The sequence below is a fragment of the Muntiacus reevesi genome, chromosome 1 (genome assembly GCF_963930625.1).
Source record: "Muntiacus reevesi chromosome 1, mMunRee1.1, whole genome shotgun sequence".
Taxonomy (NCBI): Eukaryota; Metazoa; Chordata; class Mammalia; order Artiodactyla; family Cervidae; genus Muntiacus; species Muntiacus reevesi.
In genome coordinates this window covers 217,007,433-217,034,584 of record NC_089249.1, presented here as the reverse complement: position 1 = coordinate 217,034,584, position 27,152 = coordinate 217,007,433, and the positions used below count along the sequence as shown (strand labels likewise).

General features: G+C 43.7%; 1 long non-coding RNA gene across 1 annotated transcript in view; it reads left to right on the top strand.

The window, feature by feature from the left end:
- LOC136155999 (uncharacterized) overlaps nt 1-23,923 on the top strand; it is a 38,430-nt gene extending 14,507 nt beyond the window's left edge. Inside the window, exons 2-3 of the long non-coding RNA XR_010660893.1 lie at nt 21,010-21,103; nt 21,597-23,923. This is a non-coding gene — a long non-coding RNA (uncharacterized lncRNA). The remainder of the gene's footprint in view (nt 1-21,009; nt 21,104-21,596) is intronic.
- The last annotated feature ends 3,229 nt before the right edge of the window (nt 23,924-27,152 follow it).

Genomic DNA, 27,152 nt, shown 5'->3' with positions numbered 1-27,152 from the left:
ACACGCCAGGCTTCCCTGTCCTTCACTGTCTCCTAGAGTTTGCTCAAAATCATGTCCATTGAATCAGTGGTGTCATCCAACCATCTCATCCTCTGTCGCCCCCTTCTCCTTCTGCCCTCAGTTTTTCCCAGCATCAGGGTCTTTTATAGTGAGTCGGCTCTTGGCATCAGGTGGCAAAAGTATTGGAGCTTCAGCTTCAGCATCAGTCCTTCCAATGAATATTCAGGGTTGATTTCCTTTGTGATTGATGAATTTGATTTCCTTTCAGTCCAAGGGACTCTCAAGAGTCTTCTCCAGCACCACACTTTGGAAGCATAAGTTCTTCGGTGGTCAGCCATCTTTATGGTTTGTAAAGCTTTTGCTGCAGACAGTGACTGCAGCCATGAAATTAAAAGATCACTACTTCTCAATAAAAGTTTTACAAACAATCATATGATTTTGCCATGGTTCTTTTTCCCTCTGCTAGGAGATTACCATGTCTCAGGCAGGAGCTGCAGCCAACTCATGCAGCACATGGAAAGAAAGCTAGAAATAAACCTTTGTTGTCACAAACCAAAGATATTCAGGGGCTGTTTGTTACTGCAGCATACTTTAGCAAAACCTGACTGATTCACAGAATTCAAGTATATCTGGCTCCTCAACACCAAAAATGAAAACTCTCACATCTGTACATGACTACTGGAAAAACCATAGCTTTGACTGTACAGACATTGGTCAACAAAGTGATGTCTCTGCTTTTCAGTACGCTGTCTAGGTTTGTCATAGTTTTTCTTCCAAGAAGCAAGCGTCTTTTAGTTTCATGACTGAAGTCACCGTCTACAGTGATTTTGGAGTCCAAGAAAATAAAATCTGCCACTGTTTCCATTTTTTTCTTCATCTATTTGCCACAAAGTGGTGGGACTAGATACCATGATCTTAGTTTTTTTAATGTTGAGTTTCAAGCCAGCTTTTTCACTGTCTTTTTCCACCTTCCTCAAGAGGCTCTTTAGTTCCTCTTCACTAGGGTACAATTTGGGTACACCCAGAAAAATATAAATTATGTTAGTTTTTTCAAACAAAGGAGATATAATATACAAGATGTGTTGTTTACACATATTTCTGAAGGTGGCAAGAGCAAAAGAGGATGCTGAGTTTACCCAGATATTAGTAATTACAGGAAGCAGCTGCCATCCCTTGGCCTAGAAGGATAAAAGGGAAGAGGAAGAGTAGCAGGACCTAGGGGCTTGCAGAAGGACCTGCAGCTGGCCTGGATTGACCATAGGAAGGGCCCTGCTGGCTTGTGCTATTACCTGGGAGGGGGTTTTGTGTGACTTGTGCTGGGAGCATTGAAAGGAGCTAGAGGCTCCTGAAGTGAAGTGGACAGGAAGGAATCACCTTCTCCCACATGTTAATCTCATTTTAGTGCCTCCCATTGGCAGAACTGAATAGAAAGTCAGCTGGCAAGGGGGCCTGGGAAATATGGCTTTCAACCCCTCGCCCCTAACATCACAGAGCTTGTTATGGAAGGGTGGGCTAAGACCTGAGAGAAAAGAAGTAAATAACTAGCACTATTACCTATTTTCCTCTGGATGTGTTTACCATTTTTCTCTTTGATATTCTACAGTTTCACTATGATAGATCAAGGCATGGGTTTCTTTTTATTTGCTCTGGTGGGATCAATTTGAGTTCTCAAATCTGTAGATTAATATCTTCTATCCATTCTGGAATGTTCTCAACCCATCTTTTGAATGTTAACTCTGTTCTGGTCTCTCTTTCTTCTTTCCTTCTGGAACTGCACTTAGAAATATGTCAGATCTTATAACTTTCTTAGCTTCTGTATTTTCCATCCTTTTGTCTTTCCATACTTCTTTCTGGTTCATTTCTTCTGACCAACCTTCCTGTTCAGCGATGCATTCTTCAGTCATGTCAAATCTGCTGTTAAACCGTCCATTCAGTTTATAATTTGAGCTTTGAGTTTTTATTTATTCTGTTTTTGCATATGCTATATAATTTTATGGAGTTCTTAGTTCCTTGCTGAAATTTCCAATTTTAGTATTTAATTTCTTAAACATAGTAAATGTAATTTGTTTTATAGACTGGAGTTCCTCTGGTTCTGTTTCTATTGATTATTATTTCCGAAGGGTTTTGCTCAAGGAATCTTACTTCCTCCTGTGTCTGGTTATTTTTGTATGTTGAATATTGTGTTTGTGAAATTATTTGTAGAGAATAATTTGATATGAGGTGATTTTGTCATTCACCAAGGAGAATTTTCTGTTGCTCTTGCCAGCTGCCTGGAGGGATTAGCGAACTGAGATCATGTTAGTTCATACTTAGGGCATGATGTTTTCTGGGGCACCTGAATGACTCAGAGCTTGACTACCATTCAGGGAAGGGCAGTTTTGCTTTCAGTTCATTTTTACTTCTAGGGTGCAGTTCTTTGGGACTGAGCCCAATGTTGAGCTGGTTTGTCAGTCCACTACCCTTGTTAGGCCCCTGACTGATTTTTTAAATTTTTTATAAGCTGGGTCTTCATTTCTGGGCAGTCTTTTCTCTAGTTTCAGTGAGCAGCAGGGCTACTCTCTAATTGTGGTGAGTGGGCTTCTCAATGCAGTGGCTTCTTTTGTTGCAGAGTATGGGCTCTAGGGCATGCAGACTTCAGTGATTGTGGCTTGCCTTGCTGGCTCTAGAGCACAGGCTCAATAGTTGCAATGCATGGGCTTAGTTACTCCAAAGCATGTGGGATCTTCCTGGACCAGGGATCAAACACTTGTCTCCCTTGACAGGTGGATTCTTTACCACTGAGCCACCAGGGAAGCCCCCTGACTCTGATTTTTGTTTCCAGCCATGCAAGGCCACTAGAAGTGAGCTTGGCCTCTCAGCCACTTCTTTGCACTTGGCAAAAGTTTCTGAGGACAACCATAGCATCAAGTATCAGGATCACCTCTTTGGAATCCTGTCCTCTCCAGGACCTTGGCACAGCAGTTCCTCACTGTCTTGTTAGCTCCTCGATGTTTTTAAGAGTGAGTGAGTGAATGAGTGTGTGTGTGTGTGTGTGTCTGTGTCTGTGTGTGTGTCTGTGTCTGTGTGTGAATTTCCTGGCTGTCTAGTGTTAGGATTCCAGGCTTTCACTGCCTGGGGCCAGGGATCTATCCCTGGTCAGGGAACTAAGATCTTGCAAGCCATACTGCGCTCCCCCCACCCCTGCCAAAAAAAGGTGTGTGTGTGAATTTTATGAACATTTGGCCATCTCTTTTAGCTGTCTTCAGCAGGAGGTCGTGCCCAAAATATCTAGACTGCCTTTACTGTAAGAAAGGTCCTGGTTTGCCTCTCTTTTTTTGGCCTTGCTGCAAGATTTGCAAGATCTTAGTCTTCCAACCAGGGATTGAACCCCACCCCAGCAGTGAAAGTGCTAAGTCCTAACCACTGGACTGCCAGGGAATTCCCCTGGTTGCCTTTAAACTATTAAACTACCAGCGTGGAGGATACATCAGAGAGTACAAGAGTGGTTCTGGGGAGGCCAGTTATGTTCATCTATGTAGAAGATGCTGTAAGCTTCGATAGGGCATTGGAAGTAGAACTGGAAAGAGGACAGATTTTGAGAGCTACTCTGGATGTTGACATGATGGATTTTGTTTTTTAATGTGTTTGGCATGAGTAACTGAATGGGTAATAGATTCCCAGTCTCAGAGATAGTTGTCTGAGAGGAAGAAAAATTTGGGAACAGAAGATCAGCAGTTTGGTTTTGGGTGTATATATTTGATGAGGCTTTGGGCTGTCCAAGAGAAAGAATGTTCCATGGGCAACGGCATATTTGAGTCTAGAGTTCAGGCAGTGATAGATAAAATTGTGAGTCTTCAATAGAAAGACTTTGACTTTTGACCCTGTGGTTTTCTTGAATGGAAATATTTTAACTATAATTTTTGTCAACACTGATGATTTTTTTCTTGGGTTGATAAAGCATTTTTTTTTTAAACAAATTGCATTAAAGCAAATAATTTTGCTGAAAAAGTTTTAATATGGCACAAACTATTTTTTGCATTTAAAATTTATTTTGCAAAAATTATGTTATCACTACTTTTCAATTTAACTTTATTCAATCTAATAAAATAAAATTAGTTTCTCCATGAGTCAGTTTGCATTTCCTCTTGCAACTGTTATTTCTGTGAAGTCCAGTATTCTGGATCAGGTTTTGCAGATCTAAGTTATGTCAAGAAGATTTGAATTTTTCCACCTTTTAAAGCCCAACAGGTTCAGCTGCTGTCAATTTTATTTGGTGGTATTCATTGGAAGGGGCTTCCCTGGTAGCTCAGTCGGTCAAGAATCCGCCTGCAATGCAGGAGACCTGGGTTCAGTCCTTGGGTTGGGAAGATCCCCTGGAGGAGGGCATGGCAACCCACTCCAGTATTCTTGCCTGGAGAATCCCCATGGACAGAGGAGCTTGGCGGTCTACTACAGTCCCCGGGGTCCCAAAAAGCCGGACACGACTGATGGACTAAGCACAGCACAGTATTCAGTGGACGAGTGATAGTTTGTCTCTGTTTCTTAGGGAATCCAGGAGACATTTTTGAGCAGTTCTGTGATCAAGACAAATGGAGAGCAAGAGAACAGAATAGTTGAGGAATCGGGACGGGAGAGAGGGAAAGAAGACAGGAGAAAGGACAGAGTGGGGGCAGAAAAAGACAGGGGAGGCAGAGATGGAGAATGGGGGGGCGGGGAGAGGATGCAGGGTACAGCAGATCAGAATACCCTTGGGGTTTAAACAGGGAAGGTGAAAAATGCCCCCCCTCTCACTCTCTGCATGTTACTGAAGCTCTGAGGTTCAGATCCTCTGGAGAGAGAACTAGGTTCAAAGTCAAGGCTGGTGGGACTGACAGGTGTGAAGGCAGGTCCAGGAGGATGAGGAGCGGGCAAGACCCGCAGAGAGACAGCTGGGGGAAAGCTGGCGCGGACCCCGCCTGTCCGCTGGGTTCAGCGAAGAGCAGGTCCTGCCAGGGTCCGGCTGCGCCCAGGTGCGCATGCGCTGCCCTGCCCGCCAGAGCAGCGGGTCCGGGAGGTGCGGTGATCAGTGATGGTGGAGAGGCTCAGTGATAGGCATCCCCGCTCAGCTGATGGGAAGACGCGGGGTGGGGAGTGCTTTGTTGTGCGGCAGGGAGAGACCCCTGGGAGAACGGGGTCTGCCTGTTCCTCCTCAACTCCCGGGGCTTCGGATCTCCTGACTGTTCCTGAGCCCTGCCTAAGGGTCAGCCTGCAGAGACTGGAAGCAGGAGCGCGCGCCTCTGGGATTCTACCAGCTCCTTGATCCAGTCTGGTGGCCCGAGCCTGGGTTCATAAGGCCGAGCTGTTCTCACCAGGCCCCTAGCTGCCCTGCCCTGAGCCACCTGGGACACTCCCCAGCTTGGTTAGTTCTTTATCTAGTGCTCTCGGCTCCATAGCTGGTAATCTGCAGGATGATCAGGTTTAGCAAATAAAAACACAGCACTCCTAGGCAAATTGAAAATTTAGGTAAACAGTGAGTTATCAGTTATTTCACTTTTTAATATGAAAAAAATAATTTGTTACTCCGAAACATTGAAATTTAACTGGGGGTTTCAGTGTTTTGTCTGGCAACCTTACCCCTGCCCCAGCTCTCCTCTCCTTTCCTTCCTCACTCCTCACTCAAGCCCACCTGAACTACTGTAGCCCCCTCCAATCCTCTGCAGCCGCTTCTACTCCTGGCCCTCCCTGGGCCTTGTTGTACACCAGTCTCCAGCTTACGAGGCCAACATACATCTCTGATCTTGCCACCTAAAATTCTGCCCCAGAGACCGCAAACTCAAGACCCATAAACAGGTTTGGTGGCGGTGGTGGTGGTGTTTTCCATCAGAACATTTCACCATAAAGACTGGATTTCTGGCTTCTCTTTTTTTAAAAGGTGGCTACAGCAGCCTGAGCCCAGATTTCAACCTTTGGGTCCATCACAGGGAGCCAAGAGTGCCTCTCCCTTTTAGAAAGGCCCTAGTCTGCACTTCCCCTGAGTCTTCTGGGCCACATTCATCTCCTTAATCTGCCCTTGTTCCATCTGAGCTTTTGACCCCTGGCCTGCTAAGGTCAGATAACCCAGCTTGACATTCAAGACTTTTCCAACTCAGGGGACATGTCCTCTCTCCCACCTTCTTTCCCTGTCCATTCCTTTTCTTGCCTTATTCTCCCCATGGAACACTGGATGGCTCCTTAGCATGTCCTATGATTCTGGCCACACTGTGCCTGCATCTCTCTGCCTAACAGGTGGTCCTCCTTCCTGTGGTCACATCCTGCTCATTCATCCAGGCCCAGGCCACAGGGACAGCCTCCCTGAGACTCCCTGTCATCTCAGCATTGAAGGGTGCTCTCTGCTTTTCTTCTCTGGCCATCTATGAAACCATTTATGTTCATTACAAGCTTCTTTCTCAACACACACACACACACACAAACAGATCCCCATGGTTGAGCATCCACTCTGTAGATGTCAGGGAAACAAAAGAAAAATGACCTTCGAGAGCTCCCAGGTGAGTGTGGCAAAGCTCATGGGCAGGGCTGAGAACAGATTCTCCTATAGATGAAACATTCAGCTGCCTCTAACTTGAAAGGGGGAATTTCCCAGCTTGAAGAAACAACCAGGAAACTCAGGAAACTAAGTCTAAGGGGGTGGCCTATCTGGAGCCCTTCGGAACACCTTCCTGTGAAAGTGGGGAGGTGCTGGAAGGGAGTGGAGCCAGCTGTGAGCTCAAAAACCAAGCTCAAGATTTGACTCTAGCATAAGTTATTGAAGACCAATGAGTTTTTAAAGCAAATAAATTAGATAATGAGTTACTAGAGTTATTAGAATGTGAAACCCATGAGGGGCAGGGATTCTGGTTTGTTTCACTTTTCAGAAGGCTGGTAATTACTGAATAAATATTATAATGCATGAATGAGTGAATGAATGAATGTGTTGCACAAAGGTTATTCCGGCAGCAGTGAGAGGACTGACAGGAGTGGGTGGAGCCTGGAAGAGAAGTCAGGAGGTGTAGGAATACAGGGTCCCAGGTGAGGGTGGAGGGCCGGTGAGGCCACCTCTAAGGTGACTTAAACCTTTACTCTGATGGTTGGGTCCTCATATTTGCAGTAACTCTGCATGGTGTCTGGCCCAGAGTGGCTGCTAAAGAACCATTTGTTGAACTTTCTTAGGTCTACCCAAAGATGGGACCACCTGCCCTTCACTCCAGCAGTATTGTGGCTGCTCTGGAATTTCATCCTCCAGAAACTGGTCATTCTTACAGCGTTTCTTCCCAGTTTACTTAGAGCATTTGCAGACATTGCCTCATTTGATCCTTATCACAATCCTGAGAGGTAGGAGCCATTAGCTCCATTTCACAGATGCAGAGACAGAGACCAAGAGAGATTGTGTGACTTCACCAGGGTAAAATGTGGGAGAGATGGAATTTAGTCCCAGGTCGGCCAGTGTGCACGTCCAGGCTTCTTTCATCATTTAGGTAGAAAGATGTGAGCACCAAATGTGAAAAGGCACAAAACAGCCTGTGGATTCAGTGCTAGGCTTAACTTGCTCAGTGATGTCTGACTCTTTTCGACCCTATGGACTGTAGCCCGCCAGGCTCTTCTGTCCATTGATTCTCCAGGCAAGAATACTGGAGTGGGTAGCCATTTCCTTCTCCAGGGGATCTTCCTGGCTCAGGGGGTGAACCCGAGTCTCCTGCATTGCAGGCAAATTCTTTACCGTCTGAGCCACCAGGAAAGCCCCTATGGATTTAATGCTAAGTGGGTATTAATAGTCACAGTTCATGTTCATTGAATGCTTCCTGTGTGCCCGGTACTGCTCCAAGCAGGTGACATGTGTCACTCATTTATTCCTCAAACGTTCTTTGAATTGGGTCTGTCATTCTCCCCATATTAGAGATGTGGCAAAGTATAAGAGGCAGAGAAGAGCTCACACTGCCAGGAAAGACCTTAGAAAGAGAGAAGCCTGTGGGTGGGGGAGGAGGAAGGCATTCTTGGAGGGAGGCCTGGCTTGAATAAACCTGTGGAGGATTGGGCCAAAGAGGGGGGACTTCTATCAGAAGAGGAGGGGGAGGCTGAGGGAGCATGTTAACATGCTCTCCAGAAGGAAGCAGACCTGGCTGATTGAGGTCTGGCCACAGTAGGTCCTAGGACAGGGAGCGGGGTGATGGGCATGCCCTCCACAGTGGTGAGGAGGACGCAGGAGAGGGAGAGATGGCTGCTGGTCAGGATACTACAGACCCGGTCCTGATGAGAGATGTTGAAATAGTAGACATTGAGAGAGAGGGAAAACGCTTTTCCAAGGAAGGAGGGACGGGATAGGTCAGTGGCCACCTCTGCGTGTCACATTCAGTTTTAGGTGGCACATTTTTAGATGCCTGTAGACCAAATGTTGGCCTTCCCTGGTGGTGCAGTGGTAAAGAACCTGCCTGCCAATGCAGGAGACACAGTTTCAATCCCCAGGTCAGGAAGATCCCCTGGAGAAGGAAATGGCAACCCACTCCAGGATTCTTGCCTGGGGAATCCCATGGACAGAGGAGCCTTACGGGCTACACTCCATGGGGTCGCAAAAGTGTTAAGACATGACTTAGCAACTACAGACAGAAATTGCATACTGGCGCCCATGGGTTTTTGTTTTGCCTGCACAGTATTGACACATACAGTGTTTTGTTTTATTTACCAACTTTAAAAAATCAGGACATTTCAAATAAAATCCAAATTTCCTGTTTCTATTGGAAAGTGAGAGATCTGGCAAAACTGGGGCCCCACTTCCAAGTGGTGACAACTGGCTGAAACAGAAATGATGGTTTCCAGTAACCAGGGCAACTACTCTCTTTGCTGCAGTCACTGCCACTCCCTATTGTGCTCCACCCATCTTACCCACTGATGTCACTGGCTTTTGGCGCCCGTAAGCACTGTCTGCAACACCTGATTTGGATAAATTGGAGCATGTCTGGAGGAAAGGCCAGACCAGTTAGTGACTTGAAATATGTTATAGGAAGACTTGCTGGAGTGATGGAGGATATTTACCCTCTGGAGTCGTGATCATAGCCTTAATGCTCATAGGACTAAGATACAGGCAGAGGAGGGAGGAAAACCCAGAAAAAAAATTAGGAACAGTGAAAACGCATGTGTGGGAAGCAATGGGAAGGCAATTTTCAGCTCAACCTAAGTCCGCTTTTCAACATCATAACTGTTTCAAGATGTAACAGGCAATGTCAGGAAGTGACCAGCTCCCTGGTGTGGAGGTAGGTCAGGCTGAGCTTGGGCAACAGTTTTGCCCCAGCCATTCAGAGGGAATCCAAGTGTTGCGTGGGCAGCTGAATTGCATGCACTTCATGGTTTCTTCAGCCCTTCAGGGCTGGATTCTGTGCCCATAGGCTGGATGCCAGGGTGAGGGAGAGGGAAGAGCTAAACTGGCTCCCGTGTGGCTAGTCTGGAAGCCTGAATGCTGCTGTGGCTGCTGCTGCTGGGAGAAGTGGGGAACTTAAGATGCAGCTGAGTGGCAGGAGAGGCAGGATAGTATGTTTTCTGTGGTGCAGCATGAAAATCTTTGGGTCAGACCAGTTGGATTCGTAAGAGAGGCATGTTGGATGACCTCCAGGGACCCTGCCTGCTGAGGCCACCCGATGCACTGATGGGAATCTGGACAGCCAGGCTCTGTCCAAGAGGGACAGGGGAGGGGTTGGAATACCTGGTGTGGGGGCTCCTGGAGACAGCTGCTGTAAATGTACTTCCTAAATGGGAAAGGGGGCAGTAATGTAGTGATTTAAAAATAATAAATATATATTTAGTCTTCTTGTTTCGGCACAGAGCTCCTTGGAAAACCCTTGAAATTTCCTCAGTGATAAGAGCAACCTAAGGTGTCTTTTATTATGTTAATGAGGTGACTTTGGGACCCACTTAAGAATAAAGACTGTGGTGTTGGAGAAGACTCTTGAGAGTCCCTTGGACCGCAAGGAGATCAAACCAGTGATTCCTAAATGAAATCAACCCTATTCACTGGAAGGACTGATGCTGAAGCTGAAACTCCAGTACTTTGGCCACCTGATGCAAAGAGCTGACTCATTGGAAAAGACCCTGATGCTGGGAAAAATTGAGGGCAGGAGGAGAAGGGGATGACAGAGGACAAAATGGTTGGACAGCATCACTGACTCAATGGACATGACTTTGAGCAGGCTCTGGGAGATAGTGAAGGACAGGGAAGCCTGGTGTGCTGCAGTCCATGGGGTTGCAAAGAGTCTTACGTGACCGAGCGACTGAAAACAACAAAAGGATGAGGACTGTTTGCCTGGAGAATCAACCAGGTGATTAGAGGCTTGGAACTTTCAGTCTCACCCCCGACCTCTGGAAGGAGGAGAGGGACTGGAGGTTCAATCAGTTGCACTGGTCAGTGATTTCCTCCATCATGCCTTGATAGTGAAGCCTCCATAAAAACCCTAAAGGGTGGGGTTTGGAGAGCTCCTGAGTTGATGAACACCTGGAGATTGGGGAGCGTGTCCTTCTCAGAGAGGATGGGAAAGCCCCAAGCTCCTTCCCCATACTTTGCTCTGTGCATCTCTTCCATCTGGCTGTTCCTGAGTTAAATCCTTTTCAAACCGAGTAAATGTTTTCTCTGAGTTCTGTGAGCCACAATCAAACCCAAGGAGAAGATCTTGGGAATCTCTGATATAGCCAGCAGTAAAACCAAGCACCTCCAAAACCAAATTCTCCTGCTGAGTTTATGATTAACTTTTCTCTCCAAAACTTGATTCCCATTCTTGTCCCACCCCTGATTCTGATGGTGAAAGCTCAACTTCTCTGTGCACTGGTGCCAAATCAAATTTCAGAGACAGAGTTTTGGGTGAAGTAGAAAAGGATAGATTTACTGCTTTGCCTGGCAAAGGAGGACATAGCGGGCTAATGCCCTTAAGACCAAGTGTCCCAACTTGGGGGAGATAGTGACAAGTTTTATAGTAAAAGTAGGGGGTGATCAGCTCGTGAACATTCTTCTGATGGGCTGGATGGTGAGATAAGTAGGAGTCAGCATCATCAACTTTCAGGTCCAACTGTCTGGGGTCCACATACTTGTGGGCAGCGTACCATCATTAATCATTAACTTCTCCCACCTGGAGGGGGTTTCAGTATCTGCAAAATAGTTCAAAGATATCATGTATCTATTGACGGGGAATCAGGACCTTGCTCAAAGGCTGTTCTTGACTGTTTGTCCCTGGTCTCCCATTCCCTCCCTTCCATAATTAAAAACTGCTTAAATCTGCTCATTGGAACTCAGGGAAGGTCATGAAGGCTGAACGAAGACTCTTTCCTATAATCAAAGAAATGGGGGATACGGAAACGCCTTGTGCCCAGAAGCCCCACTGGGACCTGCACGGTATCATTACCTTCAGGATTGAGTAGGATCAATGAAAAGGTAGGATCAAAACCAAGCAGGACCCTACAGGGCCCTCCAGGGTACAAAAATCATTCTTTGTTCCCCTGTTTCTTATTTGTAGGGAAAGGCTTTAATCTCCTAGGTTTCCCTGAGTTCCAAAGAGCAGACTCAGTTACTAATTAAGGAAGTGAGGGAATGCGGAAACAAAGGAAAAACTGTCAAACAAGAAAAGTAAACATAGCTAAAACAATTGTTCAGCCCCAAAGCATAGTCCTAGCTCCTCTTCAAGAGATATACATAACAAACTGACAGGTATCTTTGAGCCATTCTGCAGAAACTAAGACCACCACCAGCACCCCCCACACACACCCAGGTGGACGGATGGCGACCATCTGCTGACCCCAGACTGGTTGGAACCAGGAGATTGATGATTAAGATTCTGGAACCGTCACCTTGTTACCTCATCACCAGCCAATCAGAAGAAAGTCCGTGAGCTGACACCTTCTTCAGGGCAACTTTACATCTTGTCAGAATACTAACTAAGTCAGGTGTACATTTCTTCAAGGTTTTTTTTAAAAAGCCAGACCAGCACGTACACAAGAAGTCAGTATGACCTTAGCATCTGGAAAGGGAGTCTTATCATTGAAGGAGTACGAGAATTGACATCCCAGAGTGGGAGGCATTTAATCTTTATTTTTAACATGAACAATTCTTTATTTCTGGTCAATGCGCCCTTTTCTTTAATAGTTAAAGCAGATGTACAATGTGTGTTTGATAGGCCACAAACAGGTTGTTCCAGTTAGCATAAAATTCAAGTTAACTCATGTATAATCCAGCATGACTTCCTCATACCTCAGTATGTGAGCATTTCTTTTGTCAATTGCATGGTGATGTGGGGGGGCGGGGAAACCCACGTGTTAGAATCAGGGTGCAGAATCAAAGGAGCATATACTTCTGTGAGTTCACCTGTATGTTACAGGAAGGGGGACCCCTTCCAGGGCCTGAGAGTGGGCTCTTGTCTAACACTTGTAAATGAATTGTCTGAGAAGACACGCATGTGGACAAAGCAAGAGACTTTATTGTGAAGGAGCGCCTGGGAGACAGCAGCAGGGTGAGTGAACCCAGGAGCACTGCTCTGCCACACGACTCACAGTCTTGGGTTTTATGATGGGGTTAGTTTCTGGGTTGTCTCTGGCCAGATCTTTTGCCTTAGGGTCCTTCCTGGTGGCACATGCAGAACAGAATCAGAATTCCCCATATCCCAAGGCAGAATGGCCACCACAAGTCACAGCACAGAACACAAAGTATAAAACAAATAGGCAAAGCTGTCCTAATCAGACACTCTCTTAAAGACAAGACTGCAGTCTCTCAGAAAATCTTCTACTTGCACAGAGACATAGGACTTCAGATCCGAACACTGACAGAGTAAAGTGAAATATCTCGGGTCTTCAAAGATTTCAAAGGAAGGAAAAGAGGCCAGGCTGAACTAAGAGGGGAAGGACAAGGGGCCAAAGTGTGGCCTTGCAGACATCTCCTGCTGCCTGAAGATGCTCAGGCGTTATGGAACTTTTCCCTGGGCTTCCAGAAAGGACAGGAACTTGGCCCAACCAGAAACTAGAAACCAGGTGCCAAACACTAGATGGGAATTTGAGTTTTCTGCCCTGTGGAAGAGATCAGGCTCCAACCCTCAGATCAGGCTGAGGCCCTTCAACCAGACTCCTGTGTCCAGAACTAGACTAGAAGGAAAGTGGGTAGGATAGGAGGGGTTGAAAAGAGGAAAGGGAGAGGGAAGAAGGGGAAAGAGATCAACAAAGTCTCTTGTTCCTTACCCAGTCACATCAGTCTGGCCAGCTGTCTGTGCGAGGAGGAGAACAGAGACAAAGGATCCCAGTTGTGGCTGCTGAGCCTAGTCCGTCTGCAGGTGAACTGGTCCCCAAGCATCCTGGTCAGGATGTCAGTCATAACAAAGGGGAGGTCCCACTTGAGTTGCATTTGTTGCAGGAAGGGGCCTTGAGTGGACTCTTGTCCAACACTTGGAAATGAATTGTCTGAGGAGACACACGTGCTGACAAAGCAAGAGACTTTACCGAGACAAGACATCTGGATGGAGAGGAGGAGGGTAAAGGAACCAAGGAGAACTTCTTGCCATCTCAGGTTTTATGGTAATAGGGTTAATTTCCAGGTTGTCTCTGACCAATTGTTCTTACTCAGGGTCCTTCCTGGTGATGCGTGTATTACTCAACCAAGATGGATTTCAGCAAGAATTCTGGGAGGTTGGTAGGACACATGGACTGGCATCTCCTCTCTCGTTTTTTCCTCCCTCCTTTTGACCTTCCCTGAGTTCTTCCAGTTGGTGGTAGTTTGTTAGTTCCGCGTCCAACCTCCTAAGATAACTCATGCAAGTGGTTACTTATCAGGCCTGGCCAGGGCAGGCAGTTTTGATCAGTGTTCGCCTAACAATTTAATATAGTTTTGATTTCTGAATCATGAAAATATTTTACGTATTCAAAAAGCAAAGTTAAACAGAAAAAAACATTTTTTTAAGGAAGCACACCTTAAACAGAAAGCAGATAGAAATTACAGCCAATTACATATAACATAACCAACCACACTCGCTTATGTAACTTTGAATCCAATAATGGGACATTTTCTAAGACTAAAAAGAAGTGACCAGAAGCCCTGACCTTTACCTGGGAGTCTTGTTGACAGCGGGGATTGGGGGTGGTATTTCTGAAAGGGTTCTCTGTCTGTGTAGGATACAGATATCTGGGTAGATATTATCTTGTGATTTTAAAGGAGTGTTATTTGTTTGAGCTCTCTGGGACTGTTTACAGCAAAGCACACATTTTAATAAGTAGATGCACACCAAATGACATAGCATCTAGGGTTGCCTCAGGTTGTGAAAACAGCGCCTTCCCCACCTCCACCCCCAAGGCAGTTGCAGGTCCCTGAGTGGAAAGCACCCCCTGCAGGACAATATTTGCCGACCTCTTGTCGCCCCAACACCCTCTTGTGTGTATTACTTAGATTGGTGCAAAAGTAATTGTGTTTTTGCATCATTGAAATTTGCCATCTGTTATTGGGATATGTTATTTTTAAAAGTTTATTTATTTTTTTACTGACGGATAATTGCTTTACAGATTTTTGTTTTTTCTATCAAACCTCAATGTGAATCAGCCATAGGTATACATATGCCCCCTCCCTCCTGGACCCCCCTCTCCTCTCCCTCCCCATCCCACCTCTCCAGGTTTACACAGAGCCCCTCTTTGAGTTTCCTGAGCCATACAGCAAGTTCCTGTCAGTCATCAATTTTACACATGGTAATGTAAGCTTCCATGTTACTCTTTCCATACATCTCACCCTCTCATCCCCTCTCCCCATGTCTTTAAGTCTATTCTCTATGTCTGTTTCTCCATTGCTGCCCTGTAAATAAATACTTCAGTACCATTCTTCTAGATTCCGTATATATGCATGAGAATACGATCTTATCTTTCTCTTTCTGACTTACTTCACTCTGTATAATAGGTTCTAGGTTCATCCACTTCATTAGAACTGACTCAAAGGCGTTCCTTTTAAAGTCTGAGTAATATTCCATTGTGTGTATGTACCACAACTTCTTTCTCCATCCAGCTGTCGATGGGCATTTAGGTTGCTTTCATGTCCTAGCTATTGTAAATAGTGCTGCAATGAACAATGGGATACATGTGTCTTTTTCAATTTTGGTTTCCTCAGGGTGGGAAATACCTAAGAGTGGGATTCCTGGGTCATATGGTGGTTTTATTCCTAGTTTTTTAAGGAATCTCCATACCATCTTCCATAGTGGCTGTATCAATTTACATTCCCACCAACAGTGCAAGAGTGTTCTCTTTTCTCCACACTCTCTCCAGCATTTATTGTTTGTAGACTTTTTGATGATGGCCATTCTGACCAGTGTGAGGTGATATCTCATTGTAGTTTTGATTTGCATTTCTCTAGTAATGAGCGATGTTGAGCATCTTTTCATGTGTTTGTTAGCCATCTGTATGTCTTCTTTGGAGAAATGTCTGTTTAGGTCTTTTTCCCACTTTTTGATTGGGTTGTTTGTTTTTCTGGTATTGAGTTGTATGAGCTACTTGAATATTTTGGAAATTAATCCTTTGTCAGTTGTTTCATTTGCTATTGTTTTCTCCCATTCTGAGGGTTGTCTTTTCACCTTGCTTATAGTTTCCTTTGCTGTGCAAAAGCTTTTAAGTTTAATCAGGCCCCACTTGTTTACTTTTGCTTTTATTTCCATTACTCTAGGAAGTGGGTCATAGAGGATCTTGCTTTGATTTATGTCATTGGGTATTCTGCCTATGTTTTCTTCTAAGAGATTTATAATTTTATAGTTTCTGGTCTTACATTTAGGTCTTTAATCCATTTTGAGTTTATCTTTGTGCATGGTGTTAGGAAGTGCTCTAATTTCATTCTTTTCCATGTAACTGTCCAGTTTTCCCAGCACCACTTATTGTCTTTGCCCCATTGTATATTCTTGCCTCCTTTGTCAAAAATAAGGTACCCATAGGTGCATGGGTTTATTTCTGGGTTTTCTATCTTGTAGCATTGGTCTATATTTCTGTTTTTGTGCCAGTACCATACTGTCTTGATGACCGTAGCTTTGTAGTATAATCTGAAGTCAGGAAGGTGGATTCCTCCAGCTCCATTCTTCTTTCTCAAGACTGCTTTGGCTATTCGGGATCTTTTGTGTTTTCATATGAACTGTGAAGCTTTTTGTTCTAGTTCTGTGAAAAATGTCATTGGTAATTTGATAGGGATCACACTGAATATACTTTTCCATCCTCTCACTTTCAGTCTATATGTGTCTTTAGGTCTGATGTGGGTTTCTTGTAGACAGTGTATATATAGGTCTTGTTTTTGTATCCATTCAGCCAGTCTGTGTCTTTTGGTTGGAGCATTTAATCTATTTACATTTAAAGTAATTATTGATATATATGTTCCTATTGCCATTTTCTTAATTGTTTGGGGTTGATTTTGTAGGTCTTTTTCCTTCTCTTGTATTTCTTGATTATATAAGTCCCTTTAACATTTGTTGTAAAGCTGGTTTGGTGGTACAGAATTCTCTTAACTTCTGCTTGTCTGAAAAGTTTTTTATTTCTCCATCAATTGTGAATGAGATCCTTGTTAGGTACAGTAATCTTGGTTGTAGATTTTTCCTTTTCAGTACTTTAAATATATCCTGCCATTCCCTTCTGGCCTGCAGAGCTTCTGCTGAGAAGTTAACTGTTAAACACATGGGGTTTCTCTTGTATGTTACTTGTTGCTTTTCCCTTGATGCTTTTAATGTTCTTTCTTTGTGTTCAGTCTTTATTAGTTTGATTAGTATGTGTCTTGGCTTGTTTCTCCTTGTGTTTATCCTGTATGGGACTCTTTGTGCCTCTTGGACTTGATTGACTATTTTCTTTTCCATGTTGGGGAAATTTTCAACTATAATCTCTTCAAAAAATTTCTCACACCTTCTTTTTCTCTTCCTCTTCTCGGGCCCCTATAATTCAAGTGTTGGTGTGTTTGATATTGTCCCAGAGGTCTCTGAAACGATCCTCAGTTCTTTTCATTCTTTTTGCTTTATTCTGCTCTTCAGAAGTTATTTTCACCATTTTATCTTCCAGTTCACTGATTCGTTCTTCTGCTTCAGGTATTCTGCTTTTGATTCCTTTCAGAGTATTTTTAATTTCAGTAATTGTGTTGTTTGTCTGTGTATGTTTATTCTTTAATTCTTCTAGGTCTTTGTTAATTGGTTCTTGCATTTTCTCCGTTTTGTTTTCAAGGTTTTTAATGATCTTTACTATCATTATTCTGAATTCTTTTTCAGGTAGTTTGCCTATTTCCTCTTTATTTATTTGGACTTCTGTGTTTCTAATTTGTTCCTTCATTTGTGTGGTATTTCTCCACCTTTTCATTATTTTTTTTTTACTTATTGTATTTGAGGTCTCCTTTTCCCAAGCTTCAAGGTTGAATTCTTCCTTTTGGTTTCTGCCCTCCTAAGTCTGGTCCAGTGGTTTGTGTAAGCTTCATATAGGGTGAGATTTGTGCTGAGTTTTTTGTTTGTTTCTCCTCTGATGGGCAAGGCTGAGTGAAGTAGCAATCCTGTCTGCTGATGATTGGGTTTGTATTTTTGTTTTGTTTGTTGTTTAGATAAGGCGTCCTGCACAGGGTGCTACTGGTGGTTGGGTGATGCCAGGTCTTGTATTCAAGTGATTTCCTTTGTGTGAGTTCTCACTATTTGATACTCCCTAGGGTTAGTTTATCCAAACAATGCTCAAACTACCACACAATTGCACTCATGTCACATGCTAGTAAAGTAATGCTCAAAATTCTCCAAGCCAGGCTTCAGCAATACGTGAACTGAGAACTTCCAGATGTTCAAGCTGGTTTTAGAAAAGGCAGAGGAATCAGAGATCAAATTGCCAATATCTGCTGGATCATCAAAAAAGCAAGAGAGTTCCAGAAAAACATCTATTTCTGCTTTATTGACTATGCCAAAGCCTTCGACTGTGTGGATCACAATAAACTGTGGAAAATTCTGAAAGAGATGGGAATGCCAGACCACCTGACCTGCCTCTTAAGAAACCTGTATGCAGGTCAGGAAGCAACAGTTAGAACTGGACATGGAACAACAAACTGGTTCCAAATAGGAAAAAGAGTACATCAAGGCTGTATATTGTCACCCTGCTTATTTAACTTATATGCAAAGTACATCATGAGAAATGCTGAGCTGGAAGAAGCACAAGCTGGAATCAAGATTGCCGGGAGAAATATCAATAATCTCAGATATGCAGATAACACAACCCTTATGGCAGAAAGTGAAGAGGAACTAAAAAGCCTCTTGATGAAAGTGAAAGAGGAGAGTGAAAAAGTTGGCTTAAAGCTTAACATTCAGAAAACTAAGATTATAGCATCTGGTCCCATCACCTCATGGGAAATAGATGGGGAGACAGTGGAAACAGTGTCAGACTTTATTTTTGGGGGCTCCAAAATCACTGCAGATGGTGATTGCAGCCATGAAATTAAAAGATGCTTACTCCTTGGAAGGAAATTTATGAACAACCTGGATAACATATTAAAAAGCAGAGACATAACTTTGCCAACAAAGGTCCGTCTGGTCAAGGCTATGGTTTTTCCAGTGGTCATGTATGGATGTGAGAGTTGGACTGTGAAGAAAGCTGAGCACCAAGGAATTGATGCTTTTGAACTATGGTGTTGGAGAAGACTCTTGAGAGTCCCTTGGACTTCAAGGAGATCCAACCAGTCCATCCTGAAGGAGATAAGTCCTGGGTGTTCATTGGAAGGACTGATGCTGAAGCTGAAGCTGAAACTCCAGTACTTTGGCCACCTCATGCGAAGAGTTGACTCATTGGAAAAGACCCTGATGCTGGGAGGGATTGGAGGCAGGAGGAGAAGGGGACTACAGAGGATGAGATGTCTGGATGGCGTCACCGACTTGATGGGCATAAGTTTGAGTAAACTCCGGGAGTTTGTGATGGACAGGGAGGCCTGGCGTGCTGCGATTCATGGGGTCGCCAAGAGTTGGACACAACTGAGCGACTGACATGAACTGAAGGGTTAGTTCTCTGGAAGTCTAGGGATTTGGAGTCAGTGCTCCCACTCCAAAGGCTCAGGGCTTGATCTCTTGTCAGGAGCGAAGATTCCACAAGTGGTTTGTTATGGCATTAAGTGAGCTTAAAACAAATACCCAAAAGTGAGAACCCAAAGATGAACCCCAGACAAATGGAGTTTACAAAATCAGGCAAGTAATAATTAAAATAATGTAATATACACATATGCATATACACCCATAAGCAAAGTCAAAACAGTCCAACAAAAATAAAGTACAACAGACTGACTTGGTGAACAAAGGAAACCAAAACTAATATCTACCAGTTAAGAACAAAACTAACTAAAGCACAAACTGGAAAGCAAAACTAAAGCAAGGTGCCAATAAAGCAATGAAAATGAAACTCACAACTATGTTGAGAGGAAAGGAAAGAAAGAATAGATATGCTAGGTTAAATAGAGGTAGACAAAGAAAATTTATATACTTTAAAGATTAACTGCAAGGGGAAAAGAACAGTAGGAAAAGCAAACAAAGGGATAAATGTAGAAAAAATAATAATGGGTTTAAAAAATTAAAAAGAAAAAAAAAGGAAAACTCCACAGAACTTCAGAGTCCAACAGAGAGACAGAGGTTTATAACAACAATAAAAAATATGAGCTCAAAAAATAAGCTCAAAAGCTTAATTAGATTTCATAGTGCCAATAAAATTGACAACTACAACAGAGAGGGGAGGAGGGGGGGAAATCCAAAAGAATCTACAGAACAAGTCAGAATATAGGAATAATAAATGCTTGTCTTGAGTCACTGCTGTCAGAGTCCCTTCCCTCGCTGGGAGTCACAGTCCACCCCACCTCCCTAGGATGCCCTCCAGCACTGTGCTGGTCTCTGGACCTGCAGTGGGGGCAGCTCAGATTCTGTTCTGGTCCTACTCCTGTGTGTTCTTGCTTTCAACATCCATAGCTATCAGAACTAGTGCATTTTCTTTTGTGGGAGCTCTCAGTGTCCTTTTATATATTCACAGACACAGAGTCTGCCTAGTAGTTGATCCTGTGGATTTAATCTGCAGCTTGTACAGTTGTTGGGAAGGTTTTGGGTCTTCTTCCTTAGCCACACTGCCCCTGGGTTTCAATTGTGGTTTTATGTCCACCTCTGCATGTGGGTTGTCCACTGGGGTTTGTTCCTGAGGCTGCCCTGGAGGACTTGGGTTTGGCCCTGTGAGGGCCAGGTATGGAAGTGTTACAGTTGCTTGGGTCGCAGGGGTTCTGGCAACACCAGATACTCAAGGGAGTAGGGCAGCAGGAAATACAGGACTCTAAAAGGTATGGCAGCCAGTACTGGCCAATACCCTCCAGCGTTCCTGCCTGGAGAATCCCTCTGACAGAGAAGCCTGGCAGGCCACAGTCTACAGGGTTGGAAGGAGTTGGACGCGACTGAAGTGACCCCGCATGCATAGACACAAGATATTTTTTTTTTTGCCTGTGGCAGCTCTGCCCCAGTGAGAGTTGAGCATGGAGGTGGTGCAGCTGCTTGGCTTCTGGGGACCCTGGGGGCACTGAGCGTTCAGGGACACGGACTACCTCTGTGCCTGCAGACACAGACTGCAGGAGTTATGGTCCTCTCAGAGTCTTTTTTCAAGCCTTCTTTAGCTGGCCATCAGAAGGCCTCCTTGGCCAGTCTTTCTCCGTATTTCCACCTGTTCAGGCACTTAGAGGGCTCCCTTGCCTGGGGTTCTTCTCTGCTGTTCGGCACATCAGGCACTTAGAGGGGCTCCCCCTGGCTGGGGTCCTACTCTAGATCAGTGCAGCAGGCACTTAAAGGGGCACCCTGGGTGGGGTCCAACTCTGTGGTTCAGTGCATCAGACGTTTGATGGGCCAGTCTCTCTATTGTTCAGCTGCTGATCCTGGTATTTGGGGCGAGAGAGGCTATGGTGATGGTTCCACCCTCTATGCATGACTCAGCAGTATCGCCTTCCTTCCATCCCTGCCCAGCTTTCCTTCACAGACATTTCCCACCACAATCTCCTCCCTCACATCCCTTCAATCTGTCTCTCTGCAGTCAACAGCAGCCTTTACCCTGGGATTGCTCCTCAATTGCTAAACTCCAGCTCCCAGCCACTGTGCCTTCCAGAGGACCCTCATCCCTGTCCAGGGTATGTATTCTGCAGCAAGGACTGTCTGATTCTCATTCCATTTAGGCTGCCACAGATCAGCTGTTTCACTCTCAGCCTTAAATGTTTCTCCTCTGACTCAGACAATTGCCCTGACGTGGGGTTCAAACCGCTGCTTCAGTTCCCCCACCTGCCAAAGGGCAGGTCCAGTCCTACTAATATTCCTGTTTTCCCCCCTAGTTCCTTCATCCTACCGAGTTTTGTGTGGTTCTATATATTCTTTTTCACTGGTCAGGAACTCCTGTCCACTCTCAGCTGGTGTTCTGCATGCACTTCTGTGTCTGAAGGTGTATTCCTGATGTATCTGTGGAGAGAGATGTACTCCACGTACACCTACTAGTCTGCCATCTTTAAATCTCCCCTGGAATGCATACTTAAGTAAATGTGGTTATATTATGCATCATTTTAATTCACATTTCTTGCTTTATGTTTTTTTGCTAACGACATTACTTGCTGTTTATTTTGTTTATTTTAGACTATAGGAATGATGTTAGACAAGAAGCAAATTTGAGTGATTTTTTTAATTCAAGTTCAAAAATGGGTCATAAAGCAGAGGAGACAACTCACAACAACAACAGTGCATTTGGCCGAGGAACTGCTAACGAAACATACAGTGCAGTGGTGTCCCAAGAAGTTCTGCAAAGGAGACGAGAGCCTTGAAGATGAGGAGCGCAGTAGCTGGCCATTGGAAGTTGACAATGACCAACTAAGACTAACATTGAAGCTGATCCTCTTACAACTACATAAAAAGTTACGGAAGAACTCAACATCGACCGTTCTACGGTCTTTGGCATTTGAAGCAAATTGGAAAGGTGAAAAAGCTCCGTAAGTGAAGGCCTCATGAGCTGACCACAAATCAAAAAAAATCATCATTTTGAAGTGTCATCTCTTATTCTATGCAACAATGAACCATTTCTCAATGGGTTTGGGCCATTGAAACAAGAAGTAAATTTGCACAATCAGCTCAGTGGTTGGACCGAAAAGAAGCTCCAAAGCACTTCCCAAAGCCAAACTTGCACCAATTTTGGTGATCTTGCTGCCTGTCTGATCCATTACAGCTTTCTGAATCCCAGCATAACCATTACATCTGAGACGTATGCTCAGCAAACTGATGAGATGTACCCAAAACTGCAACATCTGCAACCAGCAATGATCAATAGAAAGGGCCCAATTCTTCTCCACGACAATGCCCAACTGCACATCACACAACCAATGCTTCAAAAGTTGAATAAATTGGGCTATGAAGTTTTGCCTCATCTGTCATATTCACCTGATCTCTCACCAACTGATTACCACTTCTTCAAGCATCTTGACAACTTGTTGCAGGGAAAACGCTTCCACAACCAGCTGCTGCTGCTGCTAAGTCGCGTCAGTTGTGTCCGACTCTGTGTGACCCCATAGGTGGCAGCCCACCAGGCTCCTCCTTTAGTTTATTTTGTAAACTTACTAATAAGTTTTACATTGCTGTACCTGACTCAGAGCTGAAATTTTGAAATGGGAGCTATGAGGCCACAGTATTTGTGTGTTCCTGTGTATCTGTATATGTGCTGTAGTTGTATAGTGTTGGCAAAAATTAATTTGTAAAAGAACTCAATCGTTCTGGTTCAAGATGGTGAAGGAGAAAGACATGACTCATCTCCTCCTGCAAGAACACCAAAATTGCAACTAGCTATTGAATAACCATTGACAGGAGGACACTGGAGCCCACCAAAAAAAGATACCCCATGTCCAAAGACAAAGAAGAAGCCAATGTGAGATGGTAGGAGGGGCTTAAAATCGAATAAAATCAAATCCCATACCCTCCTAGTGGGTGACCCACAAACTGAAGAAGAATAATACCAATGAAATTCCACTTTCGTGAAGGTTCTGAACCACACATCAGGCTTCCCAGATGGGGGATCTGACAAAGGAGCTGGGAATACCCAGGGAATCTGGCCTTGAAGGCCAGCAGGATTTGATTACAGAATCCATAGGACTGGGGGAAACAGAGACTTAGTCTTGGAGGGCACAAGCAACATCTTGTATGCACCAAGATCCAGAGAAAAGGCGCAATGACCCTATAGGCAATTGAACCAAAACTACCTGCCCGTGTTAGAGGGTCTCCTGTGGCGGTGTGGGTCAGCAGGGGCTCACCACAGGGATGGGGGCACTGGCAGCATCAGGTCCGAAAGGTTCCCTTTGGCATAAGCCCTCTTGGAGTTCACCATTAATCCTACCATAGAGCCTGTACACCCCAGGGCTGGGTCACCTCGGGCCAAACAACTACCAGGGAGGGAGTGCAACCCCACCCATCAGCAGATAATTAGGTTAAAGATTTACTGAGCAAGGCCTTGCCCACCAGAGCAAGACCAAGTTTTTCCCATGCCAGTCCCTCCCACCAGGAAGCTTACACAAGGCTCTTAGCCTCATCCATCAGAGGGCAGACAGAAGAAGCAAGAAGAAGCACAGTCCCACAGTCCTAAAGCAAAAATGTATTACCAAAATTTAATCATGATGAGAAAGCGGAAAGTTATATCCCAGATGAAGGGACAAGATAAAACCCCAGAAAAACAACTAAATGAAGTGGAGATAGGCAAACTTCCAGGGAAAAAAAAGAGTTCAGAAAACTGATAGTGAAGATGATCCAGGATCTCAGGAAAACAATGGAGAAGACACAAGAAAAGGCTGCCTGGAAGACTTGAACTAACGAACAGATATGTATAATACACTGGTGGTGGTTTAGTCGCTAAGTTGTTTCTGACTCTTGTGACCCCATGGACTGGGAAACTACCAGGCTCCTCTGTCCATGGGATTCTCCAGGCAAGAATACTGGAGTGGGTTGCCATTTCCTTCTCCAGGGGATCTTCCCAACCCAGGAATCAAACCCAGGTCTCCTGCATTGCAGGCAGATTCTTTACTGACTGAGCTACAAGGGAAGCACGTATAATACACTAGAAGGAATCAATAGCACAATAACTGAGGCAGCAGTACAGATAAATGATCTGGAGGACAGAATGGTGGAAATCACTGCCACAGAACAGAATATAGAAAAAAGAATGAAGAGAAGTGAAGACAGTCTAAGAGACCTCTAGGACAACATTACAGGCACTAACAGCATTATAGGGGTCCCAGAAAGAGAAAGAATCTGAGAAGATATTTGAAGACCTAATAGCTGAAAACTTCCATAACATGGGAATGGAAATTGTCAACCAAGTCCAGGAAGCACAGAGTCCCAGGCAGGATGAACCCAAGGAGGAACACACCGAGACACATAGTAATCAAACTGACAAAAATTAAAGACAGAGATAAAATATTAAAAACAACAAGGGAAAAACAACAAATAACATACAAGTGATCTCCCATCAGGCTATCTGCTGATTTCTCAACAGAAGCTCTACGAACCAGAAGGGAATGGCATGATATAGTTAAAGTGATGAAAGGTAAGAACCTACAACCAAGAACACTCTACCTCTCCTTCAGATTTGATGAGAAATCAAAAGCTTTCCAGACAAGCAAAAGTTAAGAGAATTCAGCACCACCAAACCAGCTTTACAACAAATGCTAAAGGAATTTCTCTAGGCAGGAAACACAAGAGAAGGAAAAGACCTACAGAAAATAATCCCGAAACAATTTAGAAAATGGTAATAGGATCATACATATCAATAATTACCTTAAATACAAATGGATTAAATGCACCAACCAAAATACACAGACTGGCTGGGTGGATGAAAACATGTGCATATATGCACTTCCACTTACCACATCACTTTGCTTGACCTCCCCAACTGCATGTAATTATTTTATATCATTAAGTTAATCATGTTTCCATTATGACTTGCAATTGTAATTATCTTTTATTTTTTGTCTGGCTATTGATTATGAAAACTGATAAACATCTTTCACTATTGGGATTATGTAACTATTACTCACTTAACACCATTATGATTGGTTAATGGAAAAATAATAGAATTCTTTATTACCAAAACTGCCACTTAATAGAAAAACCTGTAATCACTTCTTAAAATCCAGATGCATATCAGAATTATCTTGGTATCTTTTGAAAAATACAAATGCCCAGATATTGCTTTTTTCCTCCAAAGTTCCAGATATGTTTCTAATGAGCAGCCATGTTTAAAAACAACTAGACTGTATGATTATCTTTTACTTTTATCTAGTTTGTTTCACTTTTTCTACTTCATATTCAGTGCTCCCATTTCATTTAGTTTATGTTTTCCAATTTCTCCACCTCTTTTTTTTATGTTCTTTCTCAAGCCTCTACCAAGCATAGTAGAAAACTTTTTGTATACATAGATATAAATACTATGTATGTATTTCAGAAAAATTATGAGCTTCTGTCTAACTATAATTTTTTAATAATATGAATAGACTGCTAGATTTCTGATTAAAAATTTATAATTAAAAAAATCTTTGATTTAGTATGAATAGAGTGCTAGATTTCTAATTAAAAATAGATATGCAACAAAGCAACAAAGGCTTACTGTATAGCACAGGGAACTGTAGTCAGTATCTCATAATAACCTATAATGGCAAATAATCTGAATAATAACATGTGTATATGTATAACTGAATCACCTTTTTGTGCACCTGAAACATTAAGTCAACTATGAAAGTGAAAAGTGAAAGTGAAGTCGCTCAGTCGTGTCCGACTCTTTGCGACTCCACGGGCTGACTATAGCCTACCAGGCTCCTCCATCCTTGGGATTTTCCAGGCAAGAATACTGGAGTGGGTTGCCATTTCCTTTTCCAGGAGATCTTCTCGACCCAGGGATTGAACCCGGGTCTCCCGCATTGTAGGCAGATGCTTTACCGTCTGAGCCACCGGGGAAGTCAACTATACTTCAGTAAAATATATTTAAGCAAAAAAAAAGAACTCTAATTGACTAAAGGAAATTAAGTGCTTATATAAATACTCAGAAATAGAAAATAATCTGCCAAAATGAATTTCAAGTTCATGTCATCTGAAAAATAATCAGTGCTAAACTGATAGGACTTCCCTACTGGCTCAGACAGTAAAGAAACTGCCTGCAATGTGGGAGACCTAGGTTTGATCCCTGGGTCAGGAAGATCCCCTGGAGAAGGGAATGGCAACCCACTCCTGTATTCTTGCCTGGAGAATTCCATAGACAGAGGAGCCTGGCGGGCTATACCCCAACCCCAACGGGTCACAAAGAGTTGGACACAACGAGTGACTAACACTTTCAGTTTCAAACTGATATTTTATATTTAAGATGACTTAAGCTTGTTGGTTTGATTAATACAGACATTTCTTTACACTCATCAATGTTAAGTATAGTACTTCTGTTGTACCTAGGTTTCAGTTCAGTTCAGTCACTTTTTGTGACCCTATGGACTGCAGCACGCTAGACTTCCCTGTCCATCACCAACTCCCAGAGCTTGCTCAAACTCATGTTCCTCAAGTTGGTGATGCCATCCAACCATCTTATCCTCTGTTGTCCCCTTCTCCTCCTGCCTTCAATCTTTCCCAGCATCAGGTTCTTTTCCAATGAGTCAATTCTTCACAACAGATGGCCAAAGTATTGGAGTTTCAGCATCAGTCCTTCCAATGAATATTCAGGACTGATTTCCTTTAGGATTGACTGGTTTGATCTCCTTGAAGTGCTAGGGACTCTCAAGAGTCTTCTCCAACACCACAGTTCAAAAGCATCAATGCTTTGGCACTCAGCTTTCTTATATTCCAGCTCTCACATCCATACATGACTGCTAGAAAAACCATAACTTTGACTAGATGGACTTTACCTAGATTTACTAGATGTACCTAGGTTTATTAGAGTTCAAATAAGACTTTATTATATCTACTGCAGATTTGTTAGTATGAAAAGTAACTCAATGTAATGAAATGTTAATGAAAGTAACATATATGTTTTCAGTAAAATAAGGTGTGAGGAAGAAAAAAATACTGAAAAGAGTTATCCATGATCAGGATTTTCTAAGATTGCATTAAATCTAGTTGGTTGAATGGATTTTGTTCCTAATGGGCTAGGAAAAGACTGGATTTGGTTTCTCCCTCCAA